At 42.3% G+C, this 16,804-nt stretch overlaps 1 protein-coding gene across 3 annotated transcripts in view; it reads right to left on the bottom strand.

Annotated features, from left to right (window-relative positions):
• The window catches only part of NACC2 (NACC family member 2), a 74,225-nt gene that overhangs the window by 31,602 nt on the left and 25,819 nt on the right, over nucleotides 1–16,804 (bottom strand). The window contains exon 1 of one of the 3 annotated variants that reach the window (XM_089535136.1): nucleotides 4,912–4,998. The exons of the other annotated variants lie outside the window; for them this stretch is intronic. The gene's annotated coding sequence lies outside the window, so the exon portion shown is untranslated. Of the gene's footprint in view, nucleotides 1–4,911; nucleotides 4,999–16,804 lie in introns of those variants that run through there. 3 annotated transcript variants of the gene reach the window in all.

The following is a 16,804-nucleotide window of genomic DNA, read 5'->3' as shown; positions in this document are numbered from 1 at the left end:
TGGTGCACTAGTTTGAATGTTGGACTAGGACTCTGGAAGACCAAGGTTCGAATCCCTGCTCAGCCATGAAGACCATGAAGCCATACTCTTTCTGTCTCAGAGGAGGGCTATAGCAAATGACCTCTGAGTAAATCCATAAAGGCAGCGTGATGTAGTTGTTTGAATGTTAGACCGAGGCTGCATCCGCACTGCAGAAATAACCCAGTTTGACACTTTTAAGTTAAACAAATTCAATTAAATAACTCTATTATTTATCAAATAACTTATACAAATAATCCATTTTAAATTTCATAGACAGCGCTTACAGTTTACAAGTGTTACCCTAAATCAAGGGCTGCATTCGCGTTGCAGAAATAATCCGGCTTGACACTTTAACTGCCATGGCGCAATGCTATGGAATTCTGGGATTTGCAGTTCTGTGAGACATTCAGCCCTCTCTGGTGTCACAACGAAACTGCAGTTCCCAGAATTACACAGAACTGAGCCGCAGCAGTTAAAAGTGGTGTCAAACTGAATTATTTCCCCAGTGTGGATGCAGCCCATGATTCTGGGGGACCATTCAGAACCTAGCTAGGTACATTAAAACATACTTGGTGATCTTGGGCCAGTCACATATTCTCAGCCTCAGAGGAACGCAACGGCAAACCCCCTCTTGAACAAATCTTGATGAGAAAACAAAGCAATAAAGTTCACCTTATTGGAAATTGGACATGACTTGAAAGATACACAACAACAATATGATTTAGATATTTCAGGATAAGTCTGAGAATCCAGGGAAGAAGATGAGGTCCCCAGCCCCCAAAAAGCATATATTGCAAACCAAAGCAAGTTGCTAGTCCTCAAGACGGAATCTTTGTTGCCAAGTAGTACTTCCCAAAAAAACAAAGATACAATGAGCATCCTATTTGCAAATTTCAGTTTCCGTGTCATTAGCTTAGTTTGCATTTTCATAATTTTATATTTTGTGTACAGCACTTATATTTTAAAAATGTTACCCTTAAATACTGCACTTTTGAAACAAAGCAAAATGTAATGAACTTGATACTATAACTTTTTTAAAAAAGCTGTGTCCATGTTTTAAACCTGTGGTTTTTTTGCACAAACTTTCTCTGGAAGTGGAACCCAAAGTGTAACCCATAGCAGGATTAAAAAGCAAACAAACAAGTACAAATAAAAATCCCACCATTATTAAATATTATTAAAACACAATCCAACAAATAATATTCAAGCACAAGGCAACTAAAGACCGCCTTAAGAAAACACAACAACTAAAATAATTTAAAATTCAGGCCCTGCTCCAATTGATGCATACTACCAAATCAACACTTGGGTAAATTACATTAATGCAATGGGCCTACTTTAACCGGGATTAACAAGGGTGTGTATCTATGTACCTTGAAGTTACTTGTTGACATACAGTGACACTGTGAATTTCATAGGATTTTTTTAGGCAAGGAATATTCAGAGGTGGCTCTGCCAGTTTATTACTCTGAATCGTAGCCTGCAGTACCTGGTATTCACTGGCAATCTCCCATTCAAGTACTAACCAGGGCTAACCTTGCTTAGCTTCCCATATCTGGTGCAATAGGACAGAGCCCTAAAAAGTGTAGCTGTTGTTGTTACTGTATGTCATCAAGTTGTTTCTGACCTATGGACATCCTAAGATGAACATATCACAAGGGTTTTTTGGAAAGATTTTGCCATTGCCTTCTTCTGAGGCTGAGAGAGTGTGACTGGCCTAAGATCAACCAATGGGTCTCCATGGCCAAGCAGGGAATTGAACCCTGGTTTCCAGAGCTCAAACTACTACAGCACACTGGCGTGTGGCACCCTCCATTAAATTCCCCATATAAAGTCTTTGTAGGGCAACATATTGACCAGACATTGGCCACTTCTGGTAACTTTGCCAACTCTTACTAAGATGTTTTTTTCCAGTTCTGGCACCATAGAGAGTTGCCCTAAAGGTACATAACAACAACATGTACCTTCTAGAGCAGTGGTTCCCAACCTGTGGGTCGGGACCCCTTTGGGGGTTGAATGACCCTTTCACAGGGGTCGCCTAAGACCATCAGAAAACACATATTTGCATGTAGCGATGAAAATAATTGTATGGTTGGGGGTCGCCACAACATGAGGAACTGTATTAAAGGGTCGCGGCATTAGAAAGGTTGGGAACCACTGTTCTAGAGAGCCAGTGTGGTGTACTGGTTTGAGCACTGGACTCAGACCCTATACAGACCGGCCCGAAAGGCCGGCCTGTGGGTGGAGTCAGCACAAAGCATCCTGACAATGCATGCTGACTCCACCCCCAGGGCGCCATGATGCCATGCGCTGGTCCAGACGGTATGCGGCATCATGATGCACCTCCAGTGCTGCGTCCAGATGACGCAGCATCAAAAGGGCACCATACAGCATTTTGGTACTTGCAATCCCAAAACCTTGACTCCAACTTCAAGAGACAGACAGATTTAGAGCTGTTGCTAGCTGGAGCAGAGCAGAGGTAGCAAAATGCAGCCCCCAAAAATGGTTTTTGTGGCCCTTGAACTTTCCATACTCTCTTGACTGCCCCACTTCTGGACCAAACTAGGGACACACTGAGTCTCTCCCCTTTAAAATAGGAGCCTGGGGCATATCCACATTGCAGAAATAAAGCAGTTTGAAACCACTTTAACTGCCATGACTCTCAATAATAGTGTAATGACTAGATCGAGGGAAGTAACAGTGCCACGCTAACAGCATAAACTTTTAATGGTGGTTCCTCAAGCAACAAAGGATGGGTGACACCTGCTTTGACAGCAGCACATGTGAAAGGGATCTAGGAGTCCTAGTAAATCACAAGCTAAACATGAATCAACAGTGTGGTGCAGCAGCTAAAAAAGCCGGTATGATCTTGGCTGCATCCATGTGTAGTGTCTAGACTGAGAGAAGTAACAGAGCTACTCTATTCTGCTAGAATATTGTGTCCAGAGGGATCCTGAGCATGTATGGAGGAGGGCGAACCAAATGGTTAAAGGCCTGGAAACAACCAAGCCCTATGAGGAACAGCTTTGGGAGCTGGGCATGTTTAGCTTGGAGAACAGAATGTTAAAATGTAATATGATAGCCATGTTCAAATATTTGAAGGGGTGTCATATTGAGGATGGAGCAAGATTGTTTTCTGCTGCCTCAGAGACTAGGGAGTTTATCACACAGGATTTAAAGTGGAAAAACCCAGCAAAAGCAGATTTATTATCAGATGATGCCCAGGTTAACCCAACATTAGCCCGGACAGAAAGTAGAAAAGACATGCAAAAGCGCAACTGGTTTTCAGACAATGTCGCTGTTAAGGTACACCAACACGGCATTAACCCAGCTAGGAAGTCAACAAAATGTCATTCTTTTTACCTCCAGAAAAGGTCGACTTTCTAGCCAGTTTAATGTTTCGTTAACTTCGATGTGTCTGAAAATCGATCGTGCTTTTGCATGTCTTCTTACAGGTTTTAAATCCGCTTCTGCATGGGATGCCATCCATGTCGTGAACTCCTAGCACACGGAGCAATGGACTCAAGCTACAAGAAAAGAGATTCCCCCTGAACATTAGGAAGAACATCCAGATGGTAAGAACTGTTCAACGGTGGAATAGCCTGCCTTGGAGAAGAGTCTCCTTCTTTGGAGGTTTTTAAACAGAGGCTGGATGGCATCTGTTACAGAGCGTGCTTCCATAGTGTTGTCCTGCATGGCAGGAAGGGGTTAGACTGGATAGCCCTTGGGATCTCTTCCAACTAGGATTCTGTGATTCTATGAACACACTTCATCAATTCCTTTTTTTCTAGAGAGTCTCCAACCTACACAAATTAGAACAAATGCTGAAATAATTCAATGGTGCCTTGCCCCAAGGGGGGGAAAACACAACATGATGTTGATTTTGAAAAGGAGACAATCGAAAGATGCAGAGAACAGAGGGGGGTGCATTTGGTTCCACTGCAGGCTTCCCTTCCCTCGGTGCAGCATCAGACAATTCAGAAGAAGAAACCAGGGTGGGGTTGGAGGGAAACAGCATCAATAATAATCGGATAGCCCAGTTCAGGTTCGAGATTCCAGGAGAGAACAGAAAGAGACAGATTATTATCATGAACGGCCAGACCCAGGTGCTCAAAAGTAAGTACAAGGAGAGGAACCAAGAAATATCCGGAGATCTATAACATCTCGACAACAACATGGAACAAGGTGGCACTGAGAAGAGGGCAGGGGTGGGAGCACAACCATGAAAACAACAGCAAGTGCACAAACAAGGCAGGCGCAAATGGGGATGCTAGGTCCCCCTTGGCAAAGGGGATTTATTAGTCTCCGCCAAAAAAAGCCCAATAGATAAATCACACACTTTCCTTTTCGGGTTCCTTTCCTTCCTTAAAACTTAAAGGACCCCAGGGGTCAATGACAGCCTTAGAGAAGAGTAAACTTTAGGAAACATAGGGAAGAGATATCTTTTCGAAGCCCTCCAAGAGGGAAGGAAGTCAGGTGGGTGCGCTAAAAAATATGGTGCAATTTGCATTTTAATTTGCGGGATGTAATTCAAGCTAAGTAGACTAAAAATGGAACACGTACACAGACACACGTCCCTGTTGTGGGTGATGCAAAGTCCCGTGCTCGAAATTTCAACCAACTCTCCCCCTCCACCTCCTGACAGTTCAACACTTTTTAAATCCGCACTGATAATGATGCATTAGGAAGGGAAAAAGAAGGCACAACAGTGAGAACTGTTATTCTTATGTCTCCAAAACGGCAGCATTTCACTTGGCACCGAATCAACCTGCCCACTTCAGTCTTCAAAAATGCTGCTAAAAGAATCCATATATATATATATATATATATATATATATACAGAGACATACATGCAGAAAATAACAGGAATATTGGCATTGGTACACTCACAAGCACCGGAGAGGAGTTCTTCTTCCTTCACCTCATTGCCTAAGTATGGTGGCGAGGCCTGCGCTTGTGTGTCTGTGCGAGACTGTGTGTTTGTGTGTATCCCCCTCCTCCTTCCCTTGGCAAGTTACTCTGTGAGTCAGCAGAAACAGCCATGAAAGAACACCAGGAATGCTGCCTAGTTCTGATGCAACAGAGGTTGGCTTTAAAAGGGAGGGAGATATGCACCAGCAAGCAGGGAGGGTGGCAGCGGGGTTTCCCATGGTTTCAGACCCCAAACCCTGCAATGCCTGCCATAAAAAGGGAAAGAGCCACACTGGGGGTGCGGGGGACACTGATCTCTCCCTAGATCCACAGCCAAAAACCCTTTGGCACATCCTTGCATTTTAACTCTCATGCACCAGGAGAGGAAATCCACATCCCTACAGAGTCCCATCTGCTTGTAAAATCCACTCCGAACTAGAACTAGGTGTAGAGTATTTTGCAATCTCACCCACAGAGTTGTCAACCGCCTCCAAATTTTAGTCAGTGATCACATAAGAGCATGTTGTTGTTTTTAAAATAATGCCATGGTTGTTGCCTTCATGTTGTTTCCGACTTATGGCGAGCCTAAGGCAAACCTATCATAGGGTTTTGTTGGAAAGATCTGTTCAGAGGAGGTTTGCCATTGCCTTTCTCTGAGGCTGAGAGAGAGTGACTTGACCAAGGTCACCCAATATGGTTTCATGGCTGAGCGGGGAATCGAACTCTGGTCTCCAGAGTTGTAGTGCAACACTCAAACTGCTATGCCACACTGGTCCTCTTTACAAATAAACAAGCATGCTGAGCCTGCATGGCATAATGGTTTGAACGATGGACTAAAACTCTGGAGGTCAAGGTTTGATTCCCCACCCGCCTGGGGAAACCCACTGGGTGACACTGGGCAAGTCACATACTCTCAGCCCCAGAAAACCCCAGGATAGCTTGCCATAAGTCAGAAATGACTTGAAGGTACACAACAGCAACAGCCAACAACATTTTTAAAAAATCAACAAGAAATCTAAAGTTTGATAGATGACTACAAAGTGCTATGAGTTGTTGGGTTTTTTCCTAGCTTCAACTGGAAATGCTGGTGAATGGACCTGGGAATCTTTTCCCTTTTAAATAGGATGCTTGGCCCCTTAATAGGAATTAAGGAAGCTGCCCAAAGGATTGATTTTGTCTTCTTTTCGGGGGGATGAGAGGGTAGAATTGATCCGTCTGGTCAGCAACTTTGGGGTTTGGACCAGACCCCTGAATGGATGCTCTGCCCCATTTGCATGGAACCACCAGACTTTACAGGGATGAACTACTAGTTAATCCATGGTACACATTCAAAGATATTGCCATGTTAGTCTGGAACATTGGTATGCAAAGGGATCTCGTAGCACCTTTGAATCTCAAAGGTGCTACAAGATCCCTTTGCATACATGGTACACATCCTTCTGTCTCTGAGACCCAGCAACACACACTTTTTAAAGGTCAGCTGAAAATGATAAATTAGATTGTTTTATCAGCACAAAACAAGAATTTATGAACATTCATAGATTTCTGCTGTTCTAGAGACTAGAACAAGAACGAAAGGAATCAAATGCCAAGAAAAGAGATTCCACCTAAACGCTAGGAAGAACTTCTTGACTGGAAGAGCTCTTCAACAGTGGAATAGTGGCAATTCTGGTCTGCTGGTCAGTTGGCAACTCTGGTAGCAATAACTTTCTAGGGTTTCCTGTAAGATGTTTCCTAGCTCTACCTGGAAATCTCTCATCTTCCCTTCTGGTGCTCCCATCCACAGAGTAACAGAGATGGCCCTGCTTAGCTTCTGAAATCACACAGAGGTGTGAGTTTGGCATGGTAGAGGGCAACTGGAATTACATGGGGTGAGAGGAGATGGGAAAGAAGATGGGAAACTACCTTATATTGAGTCCTAACACTGGTCCATCAAGGCCAATATTAGCAACACTGAATGGTAGCTGGGGCTGTGTATTGTTTCCAGGATTCTTTCCTACCTCCTCCTGGATACCTCTGGGATTCCTTCCTGATCAGGTGGGATCTGGCGAGTTTAGGGTATTAGGTCCCTGGCAATGTGATAGCCATCTTTGTCTTCCTGTGTTAAGAGATTAAGTTCATCTGGTTCATTTCCCATCTTCTATGCATTAATGTGTGTGTGTACATGCCTTCAAGTCACCTGTCGATTCATGATGATCTCATGAATTTCATAGGCCAGGAATATTCAAGAGGCAATTTTGCCAATCCCTTTCTTTGAAATACAGCCTACGCCGCACTTGGTCTTCCCTTGCAGTTTCCCATCCAAGTACTAACTAGGGCTGACCCTGTTTAGCTTCCAAGACCAGACGGGATCTGATGCCTTTAGAGTATTTAGGTTCACAATTCTAAATGCCCACCATTAAAAAGCTAATACAGACAGGCCAAAATAAAGCTGCTTCGGGTCACTTTGGAGGTATGGTGTTTCAATGATGCATGCGTCTTACGAGTCCAGAAGCTGCACCAAAGCTGCGCTCCAGTCCTTAGGGCTGGATCGTGGCTTTGGTGCGGCTTCCAGACTCTTAGGACGCATGCATCATTTTAACAGCATACCTCCAAAGTGACTTGAAGCAGCTTTATTTTGGCCTGTCTGTATGGGGCCTTAGGATCCTCAGAGTTGCCATAACTAAATGGACCAGGCATCTGACTCAACTGTGAAGCTGCCTCTCATATCCCAATGTCGGATGTCCCAGGAACATTTTTCAACACCTCTTGAAAGTCATTGCTGCCACTACTAGAATGGCCAATGCTTCAGTTCAGTTTAAGGCTGCTTCCCCTCTGGGTTACTCTATGGCCGCTCAACAGAGCATTAATAACTGTTGGGCAGCATGCTACAAAATTAAAAGGTGGCCAAGGACCTATGCCCATAACTGCACTCATTAAAGACAGAGAGAGGGAGAGAAGGAGAGTTAATAACTCACTCCCATCTTTAATATTCATAGCTTGCTTCGTTTGCATATCGTGCCATAAATAGGAGGCGTCGAGGTGAAATACAAAGTGCTCCGTTTGCAATTCTAATTGTGCTTAAAATCAAATGTAATATTTTATCTCTCGGATGCATTTTGATTTTCACTTGCTCACTGGCAATTAAGTTCTTCTATCGCAAAAAAAAAAAAAAAAAAAAAAAAGAATTAAAAATCCTGCAAAACAAAACAGAGGGGAGAACCCTGGAACCAATCTTGCAAAGTTGTCTGGTTTAAACCAGGTTGGTTTAAACCATGGTTTAAATTTTGGCTTAAACCAAATGCGTTCCCACACCTTGGATCAAACACTGGCCACTGGTCAGGAAGGAGACTGCAGTTAGGAAATCCAGTTAAGAAACTGGAATGGGAAGGGCAGCTATGAAGCAACTAGATAAGATCCTAAAGACTAAAAATTTACAACTGACCTGTAAAGTTAGAATCCTCCAAGCCATTCTATTCCCCATCATTGTATACAAATGCGAGAGCTGGATAGTGAAGAAAGCGGGTAAGAAGAAAATCAACTCATTTGAGATGTGGTGCTGGAGAAGAGTGCTGAGTATACCACAGACAGCCAAAAAGGCAAACAAATGGGTCCTTGGACAGATCAAGCCTGAAATCTCCCTGGGAGCCAAATGATTAAGCTGAGGCTGTTGTACTTTGGCCACATCATGAGAAGGCATGACTCAATGGAAAAGGCAATAATGCTAGGAAAGGTGGAAGGAGGGAGAAAGAGCAGAAGACCATACACTAGATGGATAGATTCAATTAGGAAGGTATGAATCTGCAGGACCTAAGAGCAGCAGAGGACAGGGCTTCTTGGAGATGTTTCATCACAGGGTCAGCATGGGTTTTGTATGACTTGAAGGCAATTAACAACAACAACAACAACAAGGAGTGAAAGGCACTACAGCCAACATCTGTGTCTAAGGACCATCCCTATGATGTGACAAGGATGGTTAGGTGGTGCTAATCTACAACCAGCTTAAAGGATTGGTATGACTCTGCCTCCCATCATCCGTTAAATCCTACCAACCATCCAGAGAAAGAGAGAGAAGTGAAAGCAAACCATACCGAATCTCATTTGTTTCCTTTGGCGTTTTGCACCATTCAGATGCCGGCTGGCACCCCGCCCAGACCTAATTTTAAATCCATTTACTAGAAATCCCACAAATTAAAGGAAATGTTGTAAGAATCCTTTGGGCCAAATAAAAGCACAGCCCAGCCTTTGCTTCTGCGCCTCAGAGGCAGGCCTGGGAGGACAAAAAACCCCGACTTCCCCAGAGCTCTTTCGCAACGGCGAGAGGATCTTTGTTTTGTTAAATGATGCTCTGATTCATAACATGATTAGAAGGAAGGAAAGGAGACCTAAGGGTCTCAAGCCACTTGGGTTTTGAAAATCAAAAGATCAGGGGGTCCACCGATACAACCTTGTGGGATGCATGTGGTCTCAGGGTTGCACTCTACCCATCCCTATGCACTTATCCACACAATTTCCAATAAACCCGAAACCTCGCCTCTTTTCTTAATGCTCTACCAAGGTCTCCTATCCTCACTTTCTAATCAGCAATTGACTTGTTCCATTACTTCTGAAATGGATCCTATCTGCTACACCACTCATACTAGGAGTGTGTGTGTGTTCTTTTGCACTATATATTCTTGTAGCTGTTTTGCTTTAACTGTTTTGAGTCACATTTTGGGACGAAGGTGGGATAGCGATCAAATCAATAAATAAAATTAAGCACTAATAAAATTAAGCACTTCATAAACCGCTTAGGGAGTGCTTAAGTGCACTGATAAGCGGTATAGAAATGTACTTGCTATTGCTAATATTGGGCACCAACTCTCCTAGCACCTTAAGAAAGCATTCATAGTGCAGTTATTTTCTCAGTAACGCCTGAAGTAAGATAGAATAAACATCAGTTGCAAATGCAATACATCTCCAACTCCCACTTCTAATAAAATATCATTCTTATACAGTGAGGGGTGCATATCTTACTCTCAAATAATGGGGTGAGACACCCCAGTACTGGTTTGGACCATGAGCTGCCAGTTCTTATATAATACGCCTTTTAAAAGGAGATAATGTCCTTATATTATATGCCTTTTAAAAGGAGATAATGATGTAGGAACTGTCTCCAAGCTTTACAGGGGGGAAAGTGGCCCAGAATTTTGGGAGCTTTTCCAGGATCAATCTGTTTTTCTCAGCTTGCCTGGGCAAATATTGAAATGCCAAGTCTATTTAACCCACTCTATGTCGTTTCTCAAACAGCAATGTATGCTGGAGGTTGACCAGCCGCGTAAACCCAGAGGGCAAGCCAGGAAGATAAACCTGCAAAATGCAACACAGGGTACTCTTCCAACATGCATCTTAGGAGGAAAAATGGAGGTAAATGTTAATGCGTTTACTTAAGATAAAGACTCTCAGAGGAGAACGGGGAAGAAGAGCGGGTGAAACCTTTTTTCTTTAGAGAGCTCACAGAATAGCCCAATTATTGCTCTGCCAGATGGAAGTGCATAGAATAAAAGAATCCTAGAGTCGGAAGAGACCCCCAAGGGTCATCCAGTCCAGTCCCTTTCTGCTATATAGGATTTTACAATTCACTCCCTGCCATAGATATTGACAGTTCTCTGAGAGACATCCAGCCTCTGTTTAAAAAACCTCCAAAGGAGGAGAATCCACCACCTTCCAAGGCAGCATATTCTATTCTCGAATAGCTCTTACCATCCGGAAGTTTTTCCTAATGTTTAGGTGGAATCTCTTTTCCTATAGCTTGAACCCATTGCTCGATGCCCTTGTCTCTAAAGCAGCAGAAAACAAGCTTGCTCCATGCTTAATATGACATTTTCAAATATTTTAATAGGGCTATCATGACCACTCTTAATCTTCTCTTCCCCAGCCCAAACATACCCAGTTCCCTAAGTCTTTCTTCATAGGACTTGATGGCTTCCAGACCCATCCCCATTATTTTGGTCACCCTCCTCCAGACATGCTCCAGCTTGTCCACATCTTTTTGAACCATGGTGCCCAGAACTGGACACTGTATTCCAGGTGAGGAAAGCAACTTCCAAAATCCCACAGACAATATGATCACTGGAATTGTGGGAGGCAGATTGCAAAGTAAGTCAATGGTCTGGGCTCTGGATCCAACTAAGTTTACTCCACCTGAGAGTCTCCAACTATATACAGTCAGCTCTCCTTATCCACGGATTTTTATCCACGGATTCAAGCATCCACGGCTTGAAAATATTTAGAAAAAGGATAAATTCCAAATAGCAAACCTTGATTTTCCATTTTATATAAGAGACACCATTTTGTTATGCCATTGGATTGAATGGCACTTGAGCATCCATGGATTTTGTTATCCATGGGGGTCCTGGAACGATACCCTTGCAGATAACAAGGGTCCACTGTATATGAAGAACTGTATATGAAGAAAGATTAAAAATCACACCAAGGGAATTTACCATTTCAAACAAGAGAGTTTTGAAAAGGAGTGGGGAGAAGCTATTTCCTGGACGGTTGATGCCCCCAAATCATTGCAATTGAGAAATACAGGAAATTTTGCAGCCATATTTTGAAAGCATACGGCCGAAAAGCTCAAAGACATTGATTTTCAATCTATCGCCCTCACTCTTTTTCTTCCCTCGTCTTCTTTGTTTTTAGTTTTGTTTTCAACCGCACTGTTCTTTCTCTCAGTGTCTTCTCACTTCCTGAGATAAATATTTGCTGAAATAGCTTTTGGGATCATAGAGTTCAGCTCTGGCCAAGAAACAACAGTCAACTGGATCACACATAGGAAACTCAACACATTGTGCTGAGAAAGTGCCATTTGCTGGGTCTGGCATTTTAAGGGATTGTGTTTTCTAGTTGTGGGTTTCTACTGCTGACACTTGTACTGATGGATGCAATGTGCGTTTGCAACTTTGTGCGTTCTTATTTCTTTATTCGACAATGAAAATAAGAATTTACCAAATACAGTGGATCCCTGGTTTCCGCTGGAGTTTCATTCCAGGTTCCCCCGTAGATAACAAAATCCATGGATGTTCAAGTCCATTAAATACAATGGCACAGCAAAATGGTGTCCATTATATAAAATGGCAAAATCAAAGTTTGCTTTAGGAGTCTGTATTATTTTTAGGTATTTTCAAGCCAAGGATGGTTGAATCTGTGTATTAAAAAAATCCATGGATACAGAGGGCCAACGGTAAAAACCTTTTTGTCTATGCTGCAAGGATGGAGGATAGTCAAAGCATACAAAAACAATGGGGAACACTGGAGACTCTTTCAATCCAGGAATGGTTATGTAGAATATGGGCCATAGCTTTATCAGAACAGTTTGCATATAAAGTTAAAGTTTGAGAAAGGAGGAATAAAAGAGAATGCATCCGAAATCATATGGAAACCATTTATTAGATGTGTTAGTCTAATAGCAGATTCAATCCACCATTCAATCAGGTGAGATGTTTGGATAAATGACTAATGGATGATAGGAATAACATTAATGAAAACAGATAATTGCGCAGAGATAGTTTTCAAGAAACGACTTGAACAAAAACAACATCACCACGGACTCAAGTTTGGAACGCCATATATTCACGAATTGCAATTTCCATCAGGCCAAAGCTATGGTCCAACCACTTTCAGAGGGCCACATTTTGCCCTTCCTTGTCATTTACCTCTGTAGCCATGAACTGTAGGGGCATTCCTTCGTTTCTTTGACATCAGAAGGAACATCCAAATTGGAAAGAGGCAAGTGATCTGCAAAAGGAGTCAAGCTGTTGCCCATTTTTAAGGAGCCGCAGGACTTTGCTTTAACCCTAGTCAGCTAAAGACAATTTTAAACAATTTTTTTTAATGCTGCTCCAGGGAGCATTGAAAGTAAATATGTTAATTTGACTTCAATCGCGGCTCAGAAGGGGAGGAAAATAGCACCATGTATTTGCTCAGGTTACCAAGCCTTAAAACCGTTCATACATTTCTGCATATTTTATGCTCAGCAAATAAAAGCCCATGGTTTTATAAAGGAAGCAGAGAAATTGTTCTGACTGAGTAAGCAAGAATGAGGCATATATTATAAGGTCGCTGCTAAATGGTAATTTATTATTAGAATTTAAGGGGTAATGGCAGCTACGTTGCAGAGAATCCCAGAAGTCAACGAAGAACATATTTGTGATGTTAGGTGGTATAAGCCAGAGGTGAAGGCATTGCTAGCTTTGGATACAAACTGTTGGACAGCTGGGGATTCTGGGGGTTGAAGTACAGAAAAATAACTTGTCCCACCTTTGAGTTAACAGTTGATATACCCAACTTAAAAGCCTGTTTAAACCAAAATGTTTTACGAGAACCAATGTGGTGTAGTGGTTTGAGTGCTGGACTATGGATTTGGAAACCGAGTTCTAATCCCTGCTCAGCTATGAGAACCTATTGGGTGACTTTGGCCAAGTCACATTCTCTCAGCCTCAGAGGAAGGCAAAAGTAATCCCCCTCGAAACAAATCTTGCCAAGAAAACAGTGTGCTACGTTTGCCTTAGGGTTGCCGTAAGTTGGAAATGATTTGAAGGCACATAAGAACAACAGGGATATTTTAATGAATAATAAAACAGATTTCCTTTCTTTTCTCTGAAAAGCAAAATGCTACATCATGAGACAGTATCACATTAACATGAACTATAAGGATGAGTGGCTACTAGGCTACTAAGTCCCATCATCCAACCACTGGTAGCCTCCATGTCCCATCTCCTTCCAAGATGCTTCTCATGATGATGGATGGCCAAGCTGAGAACAAGGACAGAACATTACAATGTTGGCCAAAGAGGTACATGGAACAGTTCAGCACACTCTTCCCCATCCCCAATAACTTTATGATTTATAGCAACCATTAGTCTTCTGCTTTCTTAATTGGGTTTCTGAGAACCATCAACGTTATCTCCAGAAATACTTTTAAACGGAGAAACGCAAAATGTTTCGCCATCAGCTCTGTTACATAAACAGCTGTTGCACCCAAAATAAGATGAAAAGACAATGAGAACAAAACCCCACCAAGTGACACTCTCCCAGAATTGAAAAAGGAAAAAATATCACACATCCCCAATGGTGAGAAAAGTCAAAAAATAAATACAAATACAGATTTATTCTGGTCAGAGAAGTCTTAGCAGCAATGTTAACTATGGTAAGGTGTTTGTCTTGGATGCAACTACAACAGGCTTGTGAAGAAAGAAAATATGATGTCAGTTAATCCTCCCTTGTCCGAAATTCTTGAGACCAGAGGTGTTTGTAATTTTGAGGGGATTTTGGCCTATTTGCTGAATAAGATATTTTGGAGATGGGGCTCAAGTTTAAACACAACATTCATGTATGTTTTCTATGCGTCTTATACACATAGCCTGCAGGTAATTTTACAGATCATATTTTTAATCATTTTGTGCATGAAAACAAAGTTTGTGCACACTGAACTGTCCGAAAGCAAAAGTGTCACTGTCTCAGTCAAGCATGGAAGAAAGTTTTGGTTTTTGGATTTTGGAATTCTGGATGAAGGAGAATCAGACTGAACTAGAAGGAGAAATAACATGGAAAAGATAGGGATAGGTTTTGTCGCCATGCGCCTTCAAGTCATTTCCGATTTATGGTGGCCCTAAGGCGAATCATGGGGTTTTCTTGGCAACACAACAACTAAACTTGAAGGCACACAACAACGACAACTATCCCTGTCCCTATCCTTTCCCTATCGCACTTGCCATGTAAACTCATTGGGTGACCCACTTGGCCAAATATCCACAAAAACAGCAATGTTGTTGTTGTGTGCCTTCAAGTCATGTCAGACTTATGGTGACCCTAAGGCTTTCATATCATAGGGCTTTCTTGGCAAGTTTCTTCAGAGGGGGTTTGCGGAGGCTGAGAGAGTGTGACTTGCCCAAGATCACCCTGTGGGTTTCCACAGCCAAGATGGGATTCAAACTGTAGTCTCCCAGTATCCTAGTCCAACATTCAAACCACTACACCACTGGTCTTCGGAGATAGGCTAATGCACCACAAAAAAGGAAGAGCAATTCTACATATTCCAGCAGACATTTTATTTAAATATAACAATATGCACTTTACCTATTTATTTAGCACATTTATACTCTACCCTCCAGCTATGAAAATGCTCCCAAGGCAGTTTAGAAATCATTAATTTGACAGTTCTTTGCCCTTGGGCATATAACCTACATAAAGCATGGCACACAAGGAAAAGGGATGGCAGTAGGCAAGAGGATAAAGTCCAGCTGTTCGGTCTTCTCTCCCTCTGAGACCACAGCAATGGTAGCTGGATAGACGGGAGGTGGAATTTGGGATGCAACAACCTGTCCAGTAATCCTTGCATACACAAACACTTTGAATCTTCCAGACCCCATTTAAAGACTTCTTCCAAAATCTATCCAGGAGTGATTCATTGTTTCTTTCAACCACCCTCCACTTTGAATTACAGAGCTGGAAGAGATCTCTAGGGCGATCCATCCCCATTCTGCCATGCAGGAATGCACTCTCAAAACACTCCCAAAGGATGACGATCCCGTGTTTGTTTAATAACCTCCAAAGAAGAAGACTCCGGCACCCTCGAGGCAGCATCTTTCACTGTTGGACAGCTCTTATTGTCAGGAAGTTCTTCCTAATGTTGAGCTGGAATCTCTTTTCCTGTAGATTCAATCCACTGTTCCGGGTCCTAGTCTCTGGAGCAGCAGAAAACAAGCTTGCTCCATCCTCAATATGACATCCCTTCAAATATTTAAAGATGGTTCTCATGTTACCCCTTAAACTTCTCTTCCACAGGCTAAACATACCCAGCTCTCTAAGTCTCTCCTCACAAGGCTTGATGGTTTCCAGACCCTTCACCATTTTGGTCACCCTCCTCTGGATACGCTCCAGCGTGTCAACATCCCTCTTGAACTGTGGTTTCCAGAACTTGACACAATATTCCTGATGAAGTCTGACCAAAGCAGAATAGAGTGGGACTATTACTTTCCTTGATGTAGAAGCTACACTCCTATAATGCAGCTTAGGGTTCATATTTGCTTTTTTAGCCGCTGCATTACACTGTTGACTCATGTTCAACTTGTGATCTACTAAGACTCCCAGATCCCTTTTGCATGTACAGTCGGCCCTTCTTACACATGGATTTTTTATACATGTATTCAAGCATCCACAGTTTGAAAATGTTCAATATATATATATATATATATATATATATATATATATATAATTTCAAATATCAAACCTTGATTTTCCATTTTATATAAGGGATGCCATTTTGCTATGTCATTGTATTTAATGGGACTTGAGCATCCGCGGAGTTTGGTGGCAGTTGTTCCATGTTACTCCAGGCTCCAGTGCCAGTTGTCTTTTTAATCATTTTTATTGTATAGTCCAAAAAATGCCATTCAGATACAAACCTTTCTATTAACATAACTTTACAGAATCATAGAATGATAGAGTTGGAAGAGACCACAAAGGCCATCCAGTCCAACCCAATTCTGCCATGCAGGAAATCTAAATCAAAGCATCCCTGACGGATGGCCATCCAGCCTCTGTTTAAAGACCTCCAACGATGGAGACTCCAAGGCAGTGTGTTTCATTGTCAAACAGCTCTTAGCCTTTAGGGTGAACACAAACAGTTAAGACCCGTGCTGCAATTTTGTAAGTTGTTTGCTATTGTGGTCCTTTACTTCATCCTTTAGATTCTTTGTCACATGCCCTTAAGTTTTACCTTTGACTTATCCACGAGTCATATCAAACCCCATAATTTTGGCCCTAAAACGTGCCTTCGACTTATACATGACTTCAACTTATAGCCGAGTATATATGATAGTCCTCCACAGCATTTTGTGTCATGTATTCT

The sequence above is a fragment of the Sceloporus occidentalis genome, unplaced genomic scaffold (assembly GCF_023333645.1).
Source record: "Sceloporus occidentalis isolate IW3139 unplaced genomic scaffold, rSceOcc1.0.p SCAF_8, whole genome shotgun sequence".
In the NCBI taxonomy this organism is placed as follows: Eukaryota; Metazoa; Chordata; class Lepidosauria; order Squamata; family Phrynosomatidae; genus Sceloporus; species Sceloporus occidentalis.
This window is presented reverse-complemented; position numbering and strand designations above follow the sequence as displayed.